We start from the raw sequence: 23,644 nt of genomic DNA, 5'->3' as shown, positions 1-23,644 counted from the left end.
TGAAGGGGGAAAAAAGTTTAATTTTAGCTCTTGTAACAAAAATAAAAACAGAGGACAATATACAGATTTACTTCAACTGCTCAAAATGATGTTCACTAAGTTTCTTGCTGTAAACAACAACTATTTTGATCTGTGACATTAGAAATGAATGACATCCAGGAAGAATTGCAAAATTAAAAATATATTAAGTCACAGTTTTTGTCTGATCACTTGAACCAAAGAGGAATAAAATCGTCCTTAGATCATTTGTACATGTTTAGCCAAAAACAAGGTTTTGTGGTTTGGGTGGTAAAAGTGAGCAGGGTATGGAATAATAACATGCAGTGTGTTGGTGTGTGAAACACTACCTGGAGATCTCTTCCTCTGTGTAGTCATCGTGAAGAAGTGCCTTGACTAGGACTCCATAGAAGAGCTTCAGGGACCACATAAAAAGATGTGGTTCTGATTACTAATGCCAAAACTTTGCAGCTGGTCTAAAAGTAATAATGAAATAGTTACAGCCTTTCTCAGAGCATACATCCCTGATATTTTTTTCTGCTGTTCTGTCAGAACTCCATGGTCTGAGGTGAAAATATTTCAGCTTTTGATGTATTCTGATCTTGTAATGGAAAAATTCCTAATGTGACGGGGTCCTACAAATGACGATAATACCTTTTAATCCAAGACTCTGCCTAAACTCAAATTAAAGTAATCCATGGTGATGCTGAGCCAGCTCTAGGTGTGAACAGTGCTGCTCTGGGTAATGTGCACTGTTTGGCATTACAACTGCTCAGTATTGTCTTAAAAGTCATGGAAACATGGCCCCTTACTTGTTATGTGTCTCATTTTCTTCTAAAACTACATTTCTATGTTATATCAACCCAGTGAATTCTGTGTTGTGAACACATGCACACACATCTTTTAATGCAAATAGTAAATATCATAAAAGAACATAGTGGTTTGCTAACCTATCTTAAAGGGGTGTCATCTTATCCTATCTGGGAATGATGTCTTTGCAGGCAAGTAAAGAAGGAATTTGGCAAACACTTTTTAATGAAAGATTTGCCCTTTTAACACACAGTTTTTTAAAATACTCTTTAAAAAGGTATATTAAGTTTAACAAAATGATTTTGAAATGCCACTTCAATTTTCAAAAGGTTATTCTGTTTATTGGCTAAAAGACTGACTTTTATTTCTTGAAGTTAATTAATCTAATTTTGGTATAGTTATCTCCCACTGCCGATCCTGCCTTCCAAATCCTCCCCAAGACAGCAAAATCACTGCTAGGTACATTTGAAATACATTAATTTGGCAGATACATGGTTGAAATAAATGATCTGTATTGGAATATGCCATGTCTCTATGTCTCAGTCCACACATTGCAGTTGCGCTAAGGCTTTCAACAACAACAACAACAAACAACAACTTGCATTGTGCCTTTACTGTAGTAAAACATCCCATGGCGCTTCACAGGAGCGTTATCAAACAAAATTTGACACTGAGACACATAAGGAGGTATTAGGGCAGGTGACTAAAAGCTTGGTCAAAGAAGTAGGCTTTAAGGAATGTCCTAAAGGAGGAAAGAGAGGTTTAGGGAGGGAATTCCACAGCTTAGGGCCTAGGCAGCTGAAGGCATGGCTGCCAGTGGTGGAGCAATTAAAATCAGGGATGCGCAAGAGGCAAGAATTGGAGGAGCGCAGAGATCTCGGAGGGTTGTAGGAGATTACAGAGATAGGGAGAAACAGCTTGAATGAAGTGCTTCTCCATTGGTTCAATGAATAAATGCATCGTATTATGTGGCACTGAGCTGTACAGATCAGAATTATTGACTGGCTGATCTTAGCCAAGGTAGCAGTTGGGATGCATCTACTGGTTTCACTGTGCCTGGCCTAGGGAGGAAACGATAATCAACCAAAGTTCTCTTGCTGATTGCTGTCTGAAGACCCCTGCTGTAAAGTGCATGGCTGTTGGGTAAGGACAGCATTGGGCTTACCTGTAATGTTATCACAGGTGGGATAGCCTGCTGACACTCAAGGGTGGATTTTCACTCTTGGGTGGCCAGCCTGCTGCCCTGATCCTGCCCGGGGGGCGGGCGATGTGCAGTCTATCTCAAGGGTGGGGCCTCATTACCATTCCGCCGGTGAGCTGCACACCCCGAATGGCTCCAGGCCGGAACAATATCGGGTGACTCCGAGGTAGGGAGAGAGAGAATTGATCACGGAGGTGGGAGCAGATTGTATTATTCTTGTGGAGCTCGGAGGAGCACTCCTGCTCGACCTTGTACCATAAAAATAATTTTTCACTTCAGTTTTAAGGGCCTCTTCCTCTTCGTGCACGCTCTACCCAGTTGTCCCTTGAAATTGCATCGAGGCTCTATGAACAAGATAGGATCCCAATTTTTAGTAATGAGGTTCCCACCTGCTTCAGGCAAGTGCCTGGGCCACCCAGTGGAAGGCCCTAGAATATATGGCGGTGGAGCAGGAACAGGTAATAAGTTCACAACAGCTATTTTAACTCCGCTACTGCCTGTTTCTGGTGGGTGGGCAGAGTTAAAATCAGCCCTTCATTGTCCAGATTCCCACAGTAAGAATGGTCAGTTGGACAATTTACAAAAGGACTACTGGTGCCTGATTTATTCAAGTTTACCTTGGAATCTATAGTATATCATTCCATTAATGGGATGTTTCTGCCTGGGTTCAGTTGAAGGAAAAAGCATCATAACCTTACTGCTATCTGTGGCATTTATATATTCTGAGTGTTTATGTAGTGCACAGTGTCACTGTGCAATATCGTGTCTGAAGAGCACTTTGTTTTTCACTGGTATGACCAGGCATGGCTGAGTGTGGCTTGTCTTTTCAGAAGAATCTCTAATAATACTGAGCAGCCACTAAAAACAAATCCTTTGACTGTCAGACTATGTTTATCTGTAAGATTGTGTAGTTATGTGGAAATTATGCAATTTGTTTTTAAAATATTTTATTTTATCTTTGGATATAGCCTAATATGATGTTTCTATATTTTTCTTGTTTCTGTATGTTTCTTTGTAACAGTGTCAGTTGGTGGCACTCTCGCCTCTGAGTCAGAATGTTGTGGGTTCGAGTACCACTCCAGAGACTTGTGCACAAAATCTAGGCTGACACTCCAGTGAAGTACGGAGGGAGTGCTGCACTGTTGGAGGTGCTGTCTTTCGGATGAGATGTTAAACTGAGGCCCCGTCTGCCCTCTCAGGTGGCACTATTTCAAAGAAGAGCAGGGGAGTTCTCCCTGGTGTCCTGGCCAATATTTATCCCTCAACCAATACCACTAAAACAAATTATCTGGTCATTATCACATTGCTGTTTGTGGGAGCTTGCTGTGTGCAAGTTGGCTGCTGCATTTCTTACATTACAACAGTGATTACACTTCAAAAGTACTTCATTGGCTGTAAAGCGCTTTGGAACATCCTGTGGTCATGAAAGGCACTATATAAATGCAAGTCTTTCTTTAACTGCTATTATATTGTAAGTCATACTACTATTATGATCTTAACTCATGCATTCTGATAATCAATGGTCTTTAGATCAACAAGTAAAGGAAACTCATCTTAAGGGGCTGGACCGTTCTTGCCAGAAATGCATGTGTAAATCAGTACTGATGCAATGTTCTTTGTTCTTTATAACAAATAAAAAGAAGCCCCCTTAGCAATGTAGACCCCAATAAATTCATCGTTTTCATTTTGTAAAACCGACAATTTTGTTCCATAAATATCTCTCATAATAATAAGTAATACTGTTCTAATGGCCACTTGTTGTTTACTATGAATTGTGCTTCGTGCTTGTAAGTTATGGGATTCTCAACTTGTGAGGTTCCACAGGCTCAAGCTGGCCTCTCGCAGAGATTCTGGAATCTATAGGGTTAATAAAGTGAGAGCCAGAAGGACTGGATTATTGGCAAACGTTGCAGAGCGTCGCATGGCACCAGGAGAAAGTGCAATCAGCACAAGGACAGATTAACGCATGCCTGATGTCTTTTCGCTGAGTGTCACGGTTTAAATTTTGAGCACAAGGCATTTTCGGACTTGTCTCGGTTCAATAAATTAAAATCACAGTGGAGCAAAGCACAAGGCCAGCGATGGTCTGAAAATCACACAGAAAGTACAGTGGGGACCACAAGACCAAGAAAAACCCCATGCTGGCTTGAGCTGGAGGCTGCTCGTAAAGTAACATTACTGCACATCGTATGAACCGTAGGCTGCAGTTCTTTTCTCAGCTTATTACTCAGTTTTGTTTTCTGTTGGGCCCCCACTTTCTTCTCCTAATTAATGCTGCAGACAACAGAGAGAAGTTGGTCTTTGGACTGTTGCCCTGTACGTGTGTAGATAGTATGCAGATACCACTATCGTGATGTAGCGCTGAAGTGATTCCATCCCTGTTTCCAGCTTCATTCTGGTGGGGGTGGAGGGGTGATTTAATCAAACGTTTCACTACTGCTGTACAAAAGATTCAACTGCAAAAGATCATTTCAGTTCCACAGTCTGATTATAACCTGTTAATCTTTCCTGTAAGAACATGCTAGGGATCTTATATATTGTGTTAATATAGTGGGAGAGGGGAGGTCAGTTTGAATGTTAGCAATGCCTTGATCCTTCACCCCTGAATTCAGTAATAAAAACAGAAAATGCTGGTAAAGCTCAGCAAGTGAGGCAGCTTCTGTGGAGAAAGAAACATACTTCACAGGTCAAAGACTTTTCGACAGAACTTTCCACAGATGCTGCTTCACTTGCTGAGCTTTTCCAGCATCCGCAGTATTTTGCTTTTGCCCCTGAATTCAGTGTCTGGCTATTTTTCTATTGGTTTAGTTGTGTACTGAAGCTGCTGGCTCCTGCCCTGCAAATCTAGGGGTCCCTGTTTCTTTTACCAGGTCTCGCCAATAGTTGGCCTTAAATGAAGCCAAGTTTGACTTTGTCGTTGCCACCGGCTGCGTAGGATAGGAGCCAGTGCGCTAGCACTAAACCAATAGAAAAGCAGCTCTTGACGCAGGTTATACTGCATTCTTGGTGTCCATGTGATGTGCTCTAGGCTACTAACTTGATGCCTAAATTGCAGTATAAAGGTGCTTTTATATTCCAGTACTGGTTTCCCTCCTCCCAGCACCATGGTCTCCCTGGTGCAGTTGTCCATCGGGCACTGGGCAGAAGTGGAATCAACAAATCTGGCAGCAGCTCCTCAGGCCCATTGCCACCTGAACAAGGGAAGTCAGCATGTTTATATAGATAACTCCAACCAGCGGTGAGAGAATAGGGCATTTGCCATTAGCAGCAAATTTTAAATGTAAAAGGATCCATAAAATGGGAAAAACGCACATATATGCGCTAGCAAGACCGTGTGAAATTGGTCATCTCAGATTGTTAAGGATCGACATGGGCTATTGAATAAACATGAAATAAACTGGTTGCCGGTTGTACTATCATTCAGACTTTAAGGTTTGAAAAGAGCTGACTGTCTCATCAGCGCCTTTGATCATTAAAAATCACACGGGCAGTTGGAAGCTGCTCATCAGCACCACACGCAGGTGTTTGACGCCGCAGGGCGCTCTGCCATCCACATCTCCACAGCAGTGAAAACAGGGCCCCCCACTCACTCGCAACTGTCAGCGTGGAGGTGCCGCCCCATCGCTCGTGCCAAAGGGACGCAGTATAAAAGCACCACGCTAGACAATGTTTAAGCACCAGAGTCTTTCTGCCGTCGACCCCTTTATACCATGATTTTTAATGGCTCATTAAATAGGCCTTTTAAACACTGTGTAGGCAAGGAAGTGATCTGACAAAAACAGAACACTTTCAAAATTTCCCAATAGTGTTCTGCTTGGAAGAAACCAAATATTTGATATTAGTGTGTTTATGGTATTTAAATAAATAAATGAAGTAAGAAAATGATGTTGAGGGTCTGACAGTTATCAAACGGTAATTACTTAAGTGAACAAGTTGCAGCATTAAGAGTCACCCAGGTCCACCCAACCCCCATTAGCCACTGATACTGCATGGCCAATAAACACTCACTCCCCTTACAAGGCAACACTGTGGCTCCCTCAGTGAAAACAAACCCTCCCTTCCAAACACATATTACCACACCCAAAAAATAAAAATATCTTAATAAGTTACCAGTCTCAAAATTCTTAACCTACACTCTTTACATCTCTATCTATAGGGTGTAAATACATGAGTGGAAAGTATTTCCAACACCCAGTGTTTCAAAGACATCTAGTAAAAGTAGGCCACAAAAATCCTTCTGTGTGCAAAAAATCCCAGTGAAACTGCAGAAACTAAACAGTCCAAGCCCTCAATTAAAGCAATGCATTGAAAAAAGGCATATAAAATAGATGGGAAGGGAGTAATATTATTTATTACATTCGTAGGAAAAGCCTTTTTTATTCGTTCATAATATGTGGGCGTCGCTGGCAAGGCCGGCATTTATTGCCCATCCCTAATTGCCCTTGAGAAGGTGGTGGTGAGCTGCCTTCTTGAACCGCTGCAGTCCATGTGGTGAAGGTTCTCCCACAGTGCTGTTAGGAAGGGAGTTCCAGGATTTTGACCCATCAACGATAAAGGAACGGCGATATATTTCCAAGTCAGGATGGTGTGTGATTTGGAGGGGAAGGTGCAGGTGGTGCAGTTCCCATGTGCCTGCTGCCCTTGTCCTTCTAGGTGGTAGAGGTCGCGGGTTGGGAGGTGTTGTCGAAGAAGCCTTGGCGAGTTGCTGCAGTGCATCCTGTGGATGGTACACACTGCAGCCACTGTGCACCGGTGGTGAAGGGAGTGAATGTTTAAGGTGGTGGATGGAGTGCCAATCAAGCGGGCTGCTTTGTCCTGGATGGTGTCGAGCTTCTTGAGTGTTGTTAGAGCTGCACTCATCCAGGCAAGTGGAGAGTATTCCATCACACTCCTGACTTGTGCCTTGTAGATGGTGGAAAGGCTTTGGGGAGTCAGGAGGTGAGTCACTCGCCGCAGAATACCCAGCCTCTGACCTGCTCTTGTAGCCACAGTATTTATGTGGCTGGTCCAGTTTAGTTTCTGGTCAATGATGACCCCCAGGATGTTGATGGTGGGGGATTCAGTGATGGTAATACCGTTGAATGTCAAGGGTAGGTGGTTAGACTCTCTCTTGTTGGAGATGGTCATTGCCTGGCACTTGTCTGGCACGAATGTTACTTGCCACTTATTGGCCCAAGCTTGGATGTTGTCCAGGTCTTGCTGCATGAGGGCACGGACTGCTACAAGACCCAACTAAGAGGGCAGCCTCACTAGTGCAATAAATAGTGTATGAATCCCATTCCAGTCATTTACCCTCTATTTATAATCTCTGCGGTGGGGGTGGGAGTGGGGCATATGTTTTGAAAGTTACTTGAGTCCTACATTGATAGAATCATATTCAACACAAATTGGTTCCTCTACAGGCCACACTGTAAAAATCAATGCTAGGTGTGGAGGTAACTAGGGATGGACACAGTAGTCATTTCTTGACTCAGATCAGTCCAAAATAAAACAAGTATATGCATTTTAGGAATATATATCATGTATTTTATGTATAGGATTAATTTGAACAGATTCATATTCAAAATGGCCTATCCCTTTAAAGAAAGAAACACCAAGTTTACACAGGTTCAGTTTGTTGGCTTGTCTGCTCTATGCTGTCAGAATACTATTTTGGAACTTGTGCCAAATATTTTACTTGCTGGTGCTACCAGCCATAAGGGCGTGACCGGGCAGACTGGCAGCAAGCTGAGGGAGGTGGCTAGACGCATATATAGTTGTCTCTGGTGGGGAAGTGCCTGTATTCCCTGGCAGTCTAGGTAAGCTCTTTGTTCTGCTTATGCTTCTGGCTTGTTGTTTATGGACCATATTAAATTCAGGTGGTCCAAATCCATATATTAAGTCTAAAGTTATATAAATCCTATGTAAACCTTTTGCAGTTTTCTCTGTTGAGCTTGCTAGTCTGATGAAAATGGTTAGTTCGTACTTGACGTGGATTTCCACAGTAAAACCTTCTGTAGAAGAGGGAACAAATCTACAATAATACCCTTGTGTGTTAGTGATAATGACAAAGAACCTAATATGAGAGAGTGATATAAAGGTTCCTATCACTCAATAATACTTGTTTAATATTATTGTATTTGTGCTTTGGTGCTTTAGGAATTTGATTTATTTATGATCAACAGTGGAGAAGCAGGGCTATAAAATGTTGGCCAACACTATGAAAAACTTTTGAGTTTATATATCTATAGCCCACAGGCTTTATTTAACACTTTTGGAGCAATGAGGAGCTGAATACAGGGAATCTCATAAGCCTTGTAAATAATGTTAATAAACACCTGATTGTTTGTTTTCTACATCCCCTAATTCACACCAGCACAGCTTACTGGCACCTAAAGCGATATAGTTTCTACCTTGTGAAAAAGGGATTCATTCATTCCCAGCAATTGTAGACAAGGTTTAACTGAACTGTATCAAATGAAAGAGGATTTTTGTTTCTTAAAAAGATCTGTATTCCCATAAGGTGTCACTTGTTCATTTGTATAAACAGTAGCAAACTCAAAAAACAGGTTAAATCTGGATTGAACATTTAAAAGAATCCTTCTCCTAACTAGGGAACACTCATCGATGTCAGTCAGCACACAAATGGCAAGCAGCCAAGATCAGTTCCTCAAAACCCCCTGACCCGAATTGGCCCAGCTGCCCATGTAAATAAGGCTGTTTAGAATGTGTAAATGCCTCTCCCTGGTTTCACTCCACCTCAGCCAGCCAGAGTGGTTTCCTGCTCTTTGTTTCAAGGCTGAGGTTTGCGTCATACATTCCAAGTGCTATTTCAATGTTCTTTCCTGTTTAGGTTGTTTTCTACCAGAGGAGCTGCAATCCTGTCCCAGCCCCCAGCTCCTCCCTTCCCACAGAGCCATTATCTGTTGACACATTCTGTATTGATGGTCACTTCTCCCTGGTTGCCTCCAGTCAGGAAAGATGAAGCTTCTTATATGATAACAGTTTACAAATTGATTTAAACTAGTCGATCAAACGTTGCTTTGCAATTATTTTCTTTTTGACATAAAAGTCAATGTTCATAGTACTCGGAGTTGAGACAAACGAAGGAAGTATTCAGTTACTGTAAGTTACATTTATGATGTGTGAAGTATTTGTGGAGTGATTTTCATATCTATATTTTAAACAAATCTTTCTGTAATATTATAAGTGAAATTATAACATTTTCCTGATTGTTTCTTTATTTTTCAGGAAGAAACTTGACTGAGAAAGGGTCAACATTAGTTGAGTGAAGGGACGAGGTAAGTATTCTATTGTGATTAACTCCTCCTAGGTTAGGTCATTTATTTTATGACGTGGGAGAGATTATGTTGCTTCTATTGTACAATCATGAAGATGTATTGGCCGACCTTTTGATTTATCTTTATAGCTGCTCGTACATTGGTTTTAGTGGGGTGTTGGTGCCGCCAGTTCTCAACGTGGGGGTCCTGTGCAGCCAGCACCAACCCCAGAGTGAATTCACTGGATTTGTTTATGCTGCATGGTGTAAAAATCACAGGTCTTCCTGGTGCCCCGCCTTAGCGAATCTGGCACATTCACTCTGGGGTTACCTCTGGCTCCATGAAACCCGTGCCATGAGAGCTGGTGGCACCGACACTACTAAATCCAACGTAGAAGCAGCTTTAGTTGTTTATGGTAGGCATGGTGCCTTGAGAAAACAATAGATCACAGTTACAGAATGTAAGGAAGTTTTGATTAACTGAAGTAGTTTAGCTGACTGAAATTTTTAACTGATTGAATACTAATTTCATTTAATTACCATTTTGACACTTATAAGTACACAGTCTCTTTAATGCATCAATACTTATCCATCCATTCAGCTTGTGAAGCTCAGAACAGTAATGCAGATATAAAAACAAGAGGCAAGCATGGCTAGATCACCACTCCCAGCTGATATGCTTTGAACGTATGAGAGTGCTGGATAAAATGTCCATACTGTCAACCAAAAAATAAAACTCTGCTTAAATTTATAAAATAACATGGATATCCAGATGACCCCTTCAGTGCTTCTTAAACCCAACTTGACACCTTACTCCAGTTATGCTCCATAGATTGTTAAGCCCAATTGACTGTGTTAGAGTCAAATCAGGATCTGACATTGGAATTATTCTGTCACTATTGCCTCATTGCAAAGCAGAAGTCACTTCATAACAATACAAAGGTGATAATATACAGTACCCTTAATTTAACATGGCATCCAGCTTGCCTTGCTTTATAACTATGCTGTTGTTATACCCAGATGTACTCAGAAATCAAGTTGTGACACTCAAGGTGCCCCTGCAGCATAACAAATATGACATGATGATGTCACCATATGCCAGAATCTAGGATCAAAAACAAAATACTGCGGATGCTGGAAATCTGAAATAAAAACAGAAAATGCTGGAAATTCTCAGCAAGTCAGGCAACATCTGTGGAGAAAGAAACAGAGTTAATGTTTCAGGTCGATGACCCTTCGTCAGAACTGTTCTTACGAGAGGTCTTCGACCTGAAACGTTAACTCTGTTTCTTTCTCCACAGATGTTGCCTGACTTGCTAAAATCTAGGATGCTTGATTTTCTTTTCGATCGCAACCAAATTAGTACGTTGGGACAGATGATATTGCTGCTGTATGTCGTGTATAATACATTGGAGATAAAATAGAACTGCAAATCCTGTAAGTCTGAAATATAGAAAATGCTTCAAGAACACAGCAAGTCTGTCAGCACCTGAGGATAGGTTAACTTTTCAGGTTCAAACTCTTTGCCAGTACTTAATTCTTGAGGTCTGGTGAAGGGTCTCCACCCGAAACCTTACCCTGTGTTTTTTTTTCTTCTTGGATGATGATGGTGATGATGAGCCTGCAGAGTATTTCCACTATTTTCTGTTTAACCACTGTAGACAGCCTATACTGTAATCATTTGTCTGTATTTACAATCTGCGTGCTTCTCACACCTTCTTGCAATGAAATAATAACAGGATATAGGGTTTTATTTGTTCATCAACCAGTGATGTGTGCTTCAGGAAACAGAGAATAGGGTTTATACATCCATTTCTCTGACACTCTGATTGGAAGCATTTTCAAATAGTTAATGATTGGTTAGTAATAAGTTGCATGTTAGTGTTAGTTCAAAGGGTCAGTGTGGGGTTCGGTCTTGTTCTTTTATCAGACAATTAGATAATGTTCCGTTCTCAATTTTGGTTCAATCAGCTTGGCTTGATTTGAATCAAACTGAGTATTCAAACAGAGGTCAGCATACTCATTCCTAAACGATCTAATCCGTCAGGATTGCCGTTAAATTGTTTCGGCAGATGTATATTCACAGTGTGCAAGGGTTATGTAAAATATTTATTGATGTTTTATTTTACTGGTGAGACTTAAATGATCTACAGTTGAAAATAATACCTCAAGTAGCAGTCATGGTCGAACAGAAACACACATTTTGCCACCCGATTTATGCAGTAGAAATGGCTAAGCAAGCGCTCTGGTATGGAGTTGTATTCTTGTCCCAAGCAGAAGTGTGGGTTTGAGACAGGAAACCAGACAGCAGTCTGGCCTGATAAGGGAGGGTATTGTCTGAGGGAGTTGGCTCAAGTGAACTCCCCAGAGATTTTTGGGTGGGAAGGGAGGGCTGACAGGATACCACATGTAAAGCTGCCTAATATTCTTCTCTATAGCTGACTGTTTTTACTTATGTATCTAATGCAAAAATCCTACATACATTTACGACGTTGTTTCATCTTGCATTTAGTTGTATATCATCGTCACAAATGTTTTCATTTCAGTGTTTGTTTGAAGCAAATCATAATGGAGTACATTGATCAGCAGACAAGAGAAATATGACCCAAAGTATATGAGCACGAGTGTTGTGAAGAGGACTTGGAATGTTTGTGGGGTGCGAGAAAATATCTGGGAAAATGATAAAATTGAACAAATCTAACTCTTCCCTTGATCAGTCACAGTTGCCATTCTTAGCAAATCATATAGAACATCTGTGCATTTCTATGGCAACAGTACACGGAGTTGACAGCTTTGTGAATTTGTCTCAGGACTGCATTCCTCACGAAAGGAATCACTTGTTTTTTTTCCCTCTTGAATTCTTGCCCTTCCCCTACCCCCTTCATCACCTGCACACTACAGCAAACCCTCTCTGCTCAGAAGGTGGGACAGTCAAGGCCTATAAACTGCTTGGTCAGTCCTGCTATACAGGCAGCCACAAAGAACTTGTGATTCAAGTTAGTTTGTTTCAGCTCATCTACATTACCTTACTCTCATGCGGCAGCCTATCTTTGCAAAAACTGAGGGAAGCCTTACTCGACTGAGACCGTGCGCTCAAACAACAACAACAGCAACTTGCATTTATATAGTGCCCTTGACAGAGAAAATAAATCCCAAGGCATTCCATAGAGGCATTAAAAAAAAGCTAAGCCAAAGATTAACAAGAATGACCAAAAGTCCCACTGAGCTGGATAACGGAGGAGAGGTGTTGAAGGAGGATGATGTGGTCGAGGAGGACGAGGAGAGATAATGTACCACGGTCACAGTCACAGAGGATGTAATTTGTGACTTCAGTTAGGCCAATTTCAGTGTTGTGGCAGGGGCGGAAACTTGATTGGAGAGATTCAAACCTAGAGTTGTGGGAAAGATGGACATGGATTTTGGAAGCAATAACACGTTCAAGGACTTTGGAGGGGAAAGCGAGATTGGAGATGGGCCAGTAGTTTGCAAGAGCAGGGCATCGAGGGTGTTTTTTTTTTTAAAAGAGGGGGTGATGACTGTGGTTTGGATTGGCAGAGGGACCTGAGGACAGGGAACTATTTACAATGTCAGCTAGCATGGGGGATAGAAAGGGAAGTTGAGTGGTCATCTGTTTAGTGGAAGTGAAATCGAGGTAGCAGGAGGTGGGTCTCATGGAGGAGATGAGCTTGTGAGGGCACGAGGGGACATGGGAGAGAAACTAGAGAGAGACTCGGATTCAGGGGTAGGACAGGGGGGAGGCGTTTTGGCTTAGTGGGAAAGGGAAAGAGGGGAAGCAGCAGAGGTAGCTGAACTGAAGATCTCAATCTTAGTGACAAAGAAGCCCATGAGCTCCTTGGACTCGTTGGAGGTGAGGGTGGATGGAATAGGGGAGAAGGGTTTAAGGCAATAGTTGATAGTAGATAAAAGAAGCTGGGGTTTTTGCTCTCCAGGATGATCCTGGAGTAGTGAGTGATTTTGGTGAGACTTAGAATTGACATTTTCTTCTTCATCTTACCTTAGACTTCTTTTCAGAATAATTTGTTAAATGGGTTGCTTCTTGTTAACAAAATAATTTTTTATTGTTTTGCCTTCCTGAAAATAGCCTCCAAAGTTATTGAATTTGTTGAAATAACACCGTTAGTTTGCATAAGAGCTTTTAGTACTATAATAGACTTTTATAAATCCATGTAAGTCACATGACAGTTATATGTAATAATTAGACAAAGTATATCTAAAGTCTTGTTGCTGCTGTGGGGCAGCTGGGATGGGAAATTGTGCCAATTTGGTTCAATGTGTCTTTTGGATAAACATTTTGCTGAGCGAAATTTGATCTTGGAGCATTGGAAGTGAAGCATAGTTTGAGCTGAGAACATAGTCATCAGCAAATGCTCTTATTTCCCCTAAAACTTTCATGAAACAGTTATAGAAATACTAAAAATGAATATTTGCTTTCATTTTGTGGGTTACTTTTGGTGTCCCAATGGTATCTAGTTTCAGAAGTGTAAAGTGTAGACTTTGTGTTCAAAGACAATTGACCAATTATATTACACCAAAGCTTCTTAAAATCACTTCAAAAAAGAGAATTTCCTCAGCAATATTTTTTCCCCCTTGTGGGTAATTGTTGGTGAGTTTATGTGGAATTGACGGCGCTATATGGTTTTATGAAAGGGAAATCGTGTTTGACAAATCTATTAGAATTTTTTGAGGATGTAACTAGCAGGGTAGATAAGGTGGAACCAGTGGATGTAATATATTTGGATTTTCAAAAGGCATTCGATAAGGTGCCACACAAGAGATTGTTACACAAGACAATGGCTCATGGGGTTGGGGGTAATATATTAGCATGGATTGAGGATTGGTTAACAGACAGAAAACAAAGTAGGGATGAACGGGTCATTTCTGGCAGGTTGTAACTAGTGGGGCGCCACAAGGATCAGTGCTTGGGCCTCAGCTATTTACAATATATATATCAATGACATAGATGAGGGGACCGAGTGTAATGTATCCAAGTTTGCTGGTGATACAAAGCTAGGTGGGAAAGTAAACTGTGAGGAGGACACAAAGGGCCCGATTTTACCAGGGGTGCGGGTTCCCGGCGGATGGGCAAGCGGGCGCGTTACCAACGCGCCCGGTGAAATTAGTGGGTTTCCCGCGCGATCGTAGCAGGCAACCCACTAATTGGATTCACTTACCTGCTCCTCCGGGTTCCCTGCTGCTGATCTGCGCGTCGGGCGGGCTGCGCATGCGCAGTAAGATCTGTCAGCTGGAGGTGCTCTATTTAAAGGGGCAGTCCTCCACTGACAGATGCTGCAACCAATAGCAAAGATGACTGCATGGAGCAGCCCAGGGGGAAGGCTGCTCCCAGTTTAATGATGCCTCACCCCAGGTATCAATACATGGGGTGAGGAGGAGGGGGAGGACAGAGATCTTCCACCCGGCGGGCGGGAGGAAGCGGCCCGCCTCCGCCACCAGGAAGGCCTGGCTCGAGGTGGCAGAGGGGGTCACCTGCGCCACCAACATATCGCCCACCTGCACACAGTGCAGGAGGCGGTCCAATGACCTCAGTAGGTCAGCCAAAGTGAGTACACGTAGTCTTTCCCCTACACTCCGTCTGCCACATCACTGCCCCCACCCCACCTCTCCTTCGGCACTGCCAACACTACTCTGTCACATCACCCCTCATAACCACTCAAACCCCATCCTCATCTTACCTGCACCTACTCACCTCGCCAGTACTCATCCCGCCACTACCACGCAACCCAATCCTCATATAATCTCATGGCTCTATCCCATACTCACCCTCTCGTGCAACTCTCGCACGGCCAGCCTCACTCAACCTGCCACCACCTGTGCTGCAGCCACAGGGCATGCATCACATATGTGCAGTAGGCAGCGCGAGGCAAACGTGTTGTGAGCATGAAGGGGATGCACAAGGGTGTTTGAGGGTTTGTCATGGTTGTTACTTATATTGAATTTCAGAACAACTCACATCACACATTATATTGGCACCACTACTGCCATGTCTTCGCCAATCCTGTCCGGTTTGTGCAATTATGCCCGCTCCTGGGTATCACTATGAGGACCCACCACTGATGCCACCCATTGTGTAACTGCAGAGTGGGTGTAGGTGTATTTGCAGGGCTCTTCTGCGCAGACGATTGAGAGACATCGGCGATGTCCCCGGTTGCACCCTGGAAGGCTGTGGAGGAGAAGTTCGGGAGGGCAGTGGTGACTTTGACAGCGACAGGTAGGAAGATGGTGCACGGGCCAGCCAGGAGCAGCTCGGCATGAAGGAGGCTGCAGATGTCCACAGCTACATGTCAAGTGACTCTGAGCCTCCGTGTGCACTGCTGCTCAGAGAGGTCCAGGAGGCTGAGCCTCGGTCTGTGGACCCTGTGGCGAGGGTAGTGCCCTCTGCGACGCATCTCTGTCTGCGGTTGCCCTCCCTCCTGCTGTACAGGTGGATGTGTCACAGCACTCTGTTGTGGAGCTCCACGTGTCAGGTGGATGGCGTGGCCGGCGAGGCTGGTGAGGCTGGTGATGCTGTTCACCCTCCGAGGAGGTCATGACTGCGGCCCCCATCTGCAAGATGTACATCTGAGGGGGGTCCGCAAGGTAGGTACATGTCTCCGGACCCCGGGGTAAGTGTGCAGGTTGGTGACTTTGACCGTCAGGAGGAGGGTGGTGGAGGCCAAACTTTGTCCCAAGTGACAGAGTGGCCTCCTGCAATGGGTGAGGGTCTCCCCCCCCCCCCCCCCCCTGCCCTCCCCAACCTGTCAAATGGACCTTTGCAGCTGCCACAGGCTGACAGCTGCAACACATCCATTCGATCTGGGAGTGTTTCCCCCAGTGTGGGAAACAGTCCCATGTTGATCCAAAATCCACACAGTCCCTTAATCAGGTCAGTCAATGACCTGAAATAGCTAAGTAAATACTCTCAAGTGGCATCCCGCTGGCTTTAATTGCCTGCGGGATTCCCACCAGCGGGGGCTGCGCGCGCACGCCGGCGCGTCAGCGGGGAACCCGGAAGTGGGCAGGATCGAGGCGGGATCCGGTCGGGATCCTGGATTTCGCAATTTTCGAGGCCCCCCCGCCGAGAACGCACCCGATAGTGGGTGCTAAAATCGGGCCCAAAGAGTCTGAAAAGGGATATCGACCGGTTAAGTGAGTTGGCGAGAAGGTGGCAGATGGAGTATAATGTGGGAAATGTGAAATTATCCACTTTGGTAGGAAGAATAGAAAAGCAGAATATTTTTTAAAAGGTGAGAGATTAAGAAATGTTGGTATTCAGAGGGATTTGGATGTCCTTGTACACGAATCACAGAAAGTTAACATGCAGGTACAGTAAGCAATTAGGAAGGCAAATGGTATGTTGGCCTTTAAATTCTGAGAGGGCTTGACAGGGTAGATGCTGAGAGGCTGTTTCCCCTGGCTGGGGAGTCTAGAACTAGGGATCATAGTCTCAAGATAAGGGGTCGGCCATTTAGGTTTAAGATAACGAAAAATATCTTCACTGAAAAGGTTGTGAATCTTTGGAATTCTCTACCCAAGAGGCCTGTGGATGCTGAGTCATTGAGTATATTCAAGACTGAGAATGTTTGGACACTGAAGGAATCAAGGGAAATGGGGATTGGGCAGAAAAGTGGATTTGAAGTCAAAGATCAGCCATGATCTGATTGAATGGCGGAGCAGGTTCGAGAGGCCGTATGGCCTACTCCAGCTCCTATTTCTTATGTTCTTATAAAGTTCCTTCATTTTTTTGAGTATATATTTCTGTTAAATTTGATTTGAGGTATTTTTGTTTTTGTTTTGATGCGTTAAACTGGATTTTAGAAGTAAAAAGAATGAGTAATAAGGCCAAGCTCTCTTCTTTGTGGCTGGCTAAGCTGCAGGTGTTTACGTGACCCAATTGGTTAATGTCCTTGGACAATTGTTTACATTTTATTGGCTTTGCCTCCTCATCCGCCTCATTTGCATACTGAAGTGGTTGCTTGGTTGCACAATGCGGGAATGGGTGGATTATGTTTCCAAATTTCTGTCTTGTTTGGGCAAGTTAAATAGCCCTGACAAAGAGCCATGGGGCTGGGTGTGGAAAGGCAGGAACGTAAAGTGCCACAGAAACGTCTATGAACAGAAGAAAAGGTGGATTGTTCGCTTACATTAATAGCACCCTGCATAATACTTTTGGATGGTTTTGTTGAGGAAGAGCAGTGGAAAAGTAATGTGAGCTTGCGCTGTTTTCTTCAGCATGTTCTGAAATCTGTTAGTACAGTTGTTTTCCATGGCAGTCAACTTAGGTCTCCCTGAGCTGTCCACAGTGATAAACTGTTTATATGTCATTCCTTAGTACGGTAAGGTAAAGTTTATAACACGGTCTTATTAGATTTCAAATGTTTAAATCCAGGAAATTCTATTGCAAAAACCAGGAGATGAAAAGAGTGGGGAGTGGCGGCAGGGGGGTGGGGACTTTTAAAAGGAATATAATCATCAATTAAAAAATGTGCTTGGTGACCCTTTTTCCTGTTTGTTTACAAACACATGAGGCAATGTTGTAAATCTCATTAAAATGCATCATCCCACCATTTGCGCATGGCATTATTGTGACGAAAATGCTTTTGTCCTCTGGCTCCTCTCCTCCCTCAAACAATAGATTTGCCAAACAATTCTTCATAAAGATAGAGCACCAAAGAGGCTATCAGACATTCTAAGAAATCGAGTGATGGACCAATTGGATCAATTGGCTTTGTTTTCCAGAAAAAAATATTTTTGTAACATTAAAAAGATGAAATGTAATCCGGACAATAAGCTGACCGAAGAGAAATATAACCCGAACGGTAGCAACAAAAATGGAACTATCCTGTGTTGAACTGGAACATCTGGTTAGCTTATTACAGGCCACTCAGATACATTGTGACCTCTGATATAACAGACAGGGTTTATGTCTCCCTCAGTAATCGAGAAAATAGAATCCTTATAAGGAAACCACCTTTATGACAGCAAGTTGCTAAAGATAGCTTTATAAAAGTGTAATTTAAAGGATGCATTAATGGAGGCAGAAATGTGAGTCCTCTCCTATACTTTACAATAAAAATCTTTTTTGAATGTTTCAAAAGTGCAAACTTTGTATAAAAACTTTCAACATTGATTTCAATAACTTCAGATTGTAACCACTTCTCCCACTTTTTCAGACAGCGGGTACTTAATGGTTCTGATGTTACTATTTACAGCTCCTCTGGACCCATCTTTTGTTTCTTTACCTGTCCCATTCCCACCCTCCTTGCCTTGTGTATCTGGTTTCCAAATGTATCTTACTACCGGACAATGGTAGGTGCGGGAATAATTTGCACCTGACTGAATCATGATCAAAACCAGGTAAACAATTGATCATTTGGGAGTTAGTGACTCAGTGATATAGGAAGGTTTCAGACTAATTATATTCGTAACTCAATATTCTACTAGCCACTGAACAATGAGAATGAATCATTGGCTCACAATCAAATCACCATAAAAATTCTATAACTTCCTGGTTAAATGTATTTATAGCCTCTTCCATGGAATGCTCTCCTGGCCGGCCTCCCACTTTCCACCCTCCATAAACTTGAGTTCATACAAAATTCTGCTGCTCATATCCTAACTTGCATCAAGTCCCATTCACCCATCACCCCTGTGCTCGCTGACCTATATTGGCTCCCAGACCGGCAACGCCCCGATTTTAAAATTCTCATCCTTGTGTTCAAATCTCTACATGGCCTCGCCCTCCCTATCTCTGTAACTTCCTTCAGCCCTACAACCCTCCGAGATGTCTGAGCTCCTCCAAGTCTTGCCTCTTGCGCATCCCCGATTTTAATCACTCCACCATTGGCATTGGTGGGTTCAACTGCCTAGGCCCTAAGCTCTGGAATTCCCTCTCTACCTCGCTCTCCTCCTTTAAGATGATCCTTTAAAACCTACCTCTTTGACCAAGCTTATGGTCACCTGTCCTAATATCTCTGGTTTGGTGTCAAATTTTGTCTGATAATGCTCCTGTGAAGCACCTTGGGATGTTTTTACTATGTTAAAGGCACTATATAAATGCAAATTGTTGTTGTTATGTTGAATAAGCCCCAATTTATTAGATTATGTGTTTCAGCCACATATATATCTCAACAGCAAACATTTTTCTTTATTTAATTTCTTGTACTCACAAAGTTGAGGAACGTTATTGTTGGGAAAATGGAGCAATCTTTCCATTTTAGGCCCCAATTGTCAGCATCAAGCACCCCACGATCCGATATAGTGAGCCAGATGTGGATTTGGACAGCCACCTCCTAATCTCTCCTTTGGTTTGGCATCCATTTTCCTTATGTTCATGTGAAGCATCTTTTTCTATAAAGTTTTTTTCAATGTTAAAGGCACTATATAAATACAAATATTGTTGAATAAAGGCACTACCACCCTTTTCACAGTGCATTAACCAACCCCCCACCCAAGAATATCTCCTATTCCACCATAAGAACCATCCTCATGGCCTCTCTGAGTGAGGTTGCCAATTTATAACTCATTCTGAGCAGTTTTGTGATGCAGGCCTACTACATCCACTCAGAACTCCGTTGATACCCCATAATCTCATGAGATAGATGGTATGAATTATTGTTCCTGGTTGAGAATTTCTGAGAAGCATCACCACGCTCCATCCCCCCGCCCCCCCAACACCGTGCAAAGTTCTGCATCAGAAGTGCTAACTCGTAAAAATATACCCCTATGTTTTTCTAAGACTACTATAGGTGACACAACAACAGGACACAGGTGGAGACAACTGTAATGAAAACAGATGTCTCTCAAAGTTGACTCTGCTGGTTGCTGAGAACATGAATGCCAGAAGTGCCTGTGCTGGGGTGCCAAGCTGTCATGTGCTTGGATGCATGCCCTAACAGCTCTACTTCAGTAAGTGATGGTTAACACTATGTTTAAACAGTTCCAAGCAATGGCGCCATCTGTGAAAGTTCCACAAAGCCAGTCATGCGAAGCCTCACTGCTGATAAGTCGTACAGATTCCGTGTTTAGACAACAATAAGTCTAAAATTTGTTTCGTTACTTGAATAATGACAGCAGCGTTCTGAAGACCAGGATGTGACAAATTGAACAAGTGTGTGTCTAGTACCGTAACATATCTGTAATGGCTCCACAATGGTCACATCACAAGGTAAATATATTAATTTGCTGTTGAGTAAGATTTGGAATGAGTAACTTTAATCACAACAACTTGGCATGTTGGTGTACCAAGGCACTGTGGTGCACAGTGACATAACATGGTTTATGTCACAATTCCTGTCATGTCAAATTCTTGACCTCAGTCAGGGGGGTAGAAAGAGATGCATAACAGAAGTGAGATGCTTCCAATAAAAAGGTGGAGAGTTAGAGGGTGTGAACCCACCACTAGCATGCACTTCTTAGTAGCCAATTACATAGTAGGAATGGCAGACACCTCAGAACAGGTCTGCCCTATGAGTTGAGGAATGGCATGTGGCAATGGAGGAACGTAAAAGAAAAAAAATCAAACCAAAAAATGGGAGGAGTAAAGACAATATTTTAGAAAATTCATGATGAACCTCCCAATTATCTCTGCACATTTATGCATATGGATGAATTTGAAATACAGCTCAAGAAAACTAATTTGGATTTTTCAAATATAGATTTACTTCTGCATCATAAATAAGTTTTTTAGTATTTTGTCAGTCATCATTAGATCTTAATTTTGGACCACTGACTCATTAGAAGTGTCTGAAGAAGTCGCTCATCAGAATCTAGAAGATTTTACTTATTAAATCTTCTGAATTTGGTGAGGTTTATGTGGGCCTGGAATTCCCTCAATCCAACTTGCTTTATACTCAACTGATCTTGCCATCAACAGCTTACGCCAATATTTCCTGCAGATCTCATTTGCAAACGATGGAACGTAAAATCCGGTGTAAAGCAAGCATCAACTTAGCATAACCATTAGGAGCCCTGGCTCTGTATTTCTACTGCCTGGAGGCAATGCCCACGTGGAGGAATTTAGCTGCCATGTGAATGAGGTTGTCTATCACTGGGATGATACGTGCTCCAACAGCTCCCTGGCTAATGTTGCACAGGTACCCAGTGGCACCCTGGAAGGGTGCAGAGCTGTAAAAGTTCAGGACTGCTGTCACTTTAATTGTCAGACAGAACTGTTGTGACAGTGGAGTGAGTCCGCAAATCTTCGTGGTGAAGTTGGTACAGATGCCCAATGGCATCCTTGGAGTGGCGCAGCCATCGGATGCACGGCTCCTCGGAGAGGTCCTCGTAGGACCAGTGTGGCCTGTACACGCAATAGGGTTGGTAGTACGTGTCGGACTGCTGCCCTCAGCCTTGTGGCCTGATTCTCCTGGCCTGGATATGTTGCTGGTGAAACTCCTGCTCCATTACGAATGTATAGACTGGTATGCCCATGGAGAAAGCCATCCCTTGTCCGAAGTCAATCTGAGTGTGGGAGGGGGAAGTCGGGCTCCCAAACCTTTTTTTTCTGGGACGAGAGGATAGCGCTACACTAAAACAAAGTGCGGATGTCAGTGATTTAAAGGAAGAAAGGGGTTAATAAGTTCCTTGGAAGCCAGTAATCAGTAAGTGAAGTTGGTGCCCTCTTCAGCTCACTAACTCCTCACTTATACATGTCTGAAGTGGCAGGGGCGAGCTGTTGCATTGGGTTTTTTTGAGTATAAATTTACAACAATTGCAGGAGCAGTGTAACCCAGGAAACGTCCGTGTACTTGAACAGTGCAGATAGACAAATGTTGCCTGAGGGGCTTCACGGGCTCAAGATTTGCACTGTTTTTAAAAAAAAAAGAGGAAATTTGCATCTAGCGCAATAATGGCATGTAAGTAGCTTAATGCCCAAAACGTGATTTTCCTCTCTCTTTCAGCGCAATAACACCATAATAATGGCGTACCTGTCGCAAATTGCGAGGAATTTCTTACCCAGTGTCATTTCACCTTTGCGAGATGAAAATTTCCTAACTCTGCTGGCAGGAAGTGTTCTATGTGAAATGAGTTTGAGTAGAGTCTTAATGCAGCCACAAGTCCACAGAACTAGTCATAGTTTGGGTCAAATTGGCAATATCACAGAGAGAGAGTAGATAAGGATATGAGAAATGGAAATTTCATCCAGGGCAGTAGGGAGTGCTCTTCTGAGGCTGGGGTTGAGGCACATTATTGGGGTATAGTACAAGGAATTTTAGCTCAGATCTAGCAGTCCTATGCTGATTTGGGAGTACTATGTGGAGAACCGTGCGAGTTCACATTGCTGGCAGGCAAGGCTCCCAGCTAGCAGCACAGGTGAGTAAAATTGCCCCTTATATTATGAGTCCTGAGGACTGACGACCCTCATTTTAATGAGACAAAAATTAAACTAGTACATAGAATTTACAATACAGAAGCAGGCCATTCGGCCCAACTGGTCTATGCTGGTGTTTGTACTCCACATGAGCCTCCTCCCACCATACTTCATCTCACCCTTTCAACACATCAACTCACCCTATCAACATATTGATAGTACATCTATATTTATATTGACATTGTACCTGTCTGATTTTAAAACGCACTGATTAAAAACATACCTTTTGAAAATAGCAACATAAAACTGAAGAAAAAAGCAGCTAAAATTTCAGAACTAACTCCAAGCTGCAAGTAATGTATCTTTTACACTCCTAGCTCTCCCGTCAGACAGCTGCCCCCGACACAGTGCTAGTTGTGAACAACTGGCAACTATACATCACCTGACGGCAATATGTTCAAAAAGCATGAAGCAAGTGTTGTAGAGTGCATTATAGATCGGATATTAAGACAAGGCGGCCGTAGCAGATTTCATAATGGTAGCCCAATGCTAAATTGTCAAAGACCACTCATAACTACGTTGGAACCTCAACCACTATTATGGAGGGGTCCCCTCAGTTGAAATTGGAAATCGGCGGATTATCGGACACAAACACAATACAGCAATTTTGTAGGCATGGGAATAAAGGCCAGCACAATACAAATAACAAGGGGAACACAAGCAGTCTGTGCAGTGAGGTAAGCTCTCAAGCATGGCTTTGGCTGGCCAAAATTCTGGCAGAAATCAGGATGGTGAATAACGGAAGTTTCACTGTAATAAAATGAATCCTCCTCTAACCCTTTGTTAAGCTGAGTATATATACATCGTTCATTTGTTCGGGTAAAAAGAAACAGCCAAATCCACAAATCTGAAGTGAAAACAGAAAATGCTGAAAATGCACACTTCCATTATTGTCAGAAAAGGGCAGATGAATGATTCAGATGGGACCCTTCATCAGAAGTACCCAGATCTGAAGGAGGTTTATACCAGGACCATTGACCTTTCTCTCATC

General features: G+C 42.9%; 1 protein-coding gene across 2 annotated transcripts in view; it reads left to right on the top strand.

Annotated features, from left to right (window-relative positions):
• Positions 1-23,644, top strand: part of LOC137324502 (Krueppel-like factor 3) — a 72,839-nt gene that overhangs the window by 623 nt on the left and 48,572 nt on the right. Inside the window, exons 1-2 of one of the 2 annotated variants that reach the window (XM_067988868.1) lie at positions 8,921-9,112; positions 9,239-9,288. The gene's annotated coding sequence lies outside the window, so the exon portion shown is untranslated. Of the gene's footprint in view, positions 1-8,920; positions 9,113-9,238; positions 9,289-23,644 lie in introns of those variants that run through there. The other variant, XM_067988860.1, reaches the window with a different exon arrangement.

This window comes from Heptranchias perlo, chromosome 1 (assembly GCF_035084215.1).
Source record: "Heptranchias perlo isolate sHepPer1 chromosome 1, sHepPer1.hap1, whole genome shotgun sequence".
NCBI lineage: Eukaryota > Metazoa > Chordata > Chondrichthyes > Hexanchiformes > Hexanchidae > Heptranchias > Heptranchias perlo.
The sequence above is the reverse complement of the archived record's forward strand: the minus strand, read 5'-3'. Positions and strand labels throughout refer to the sequence as shown.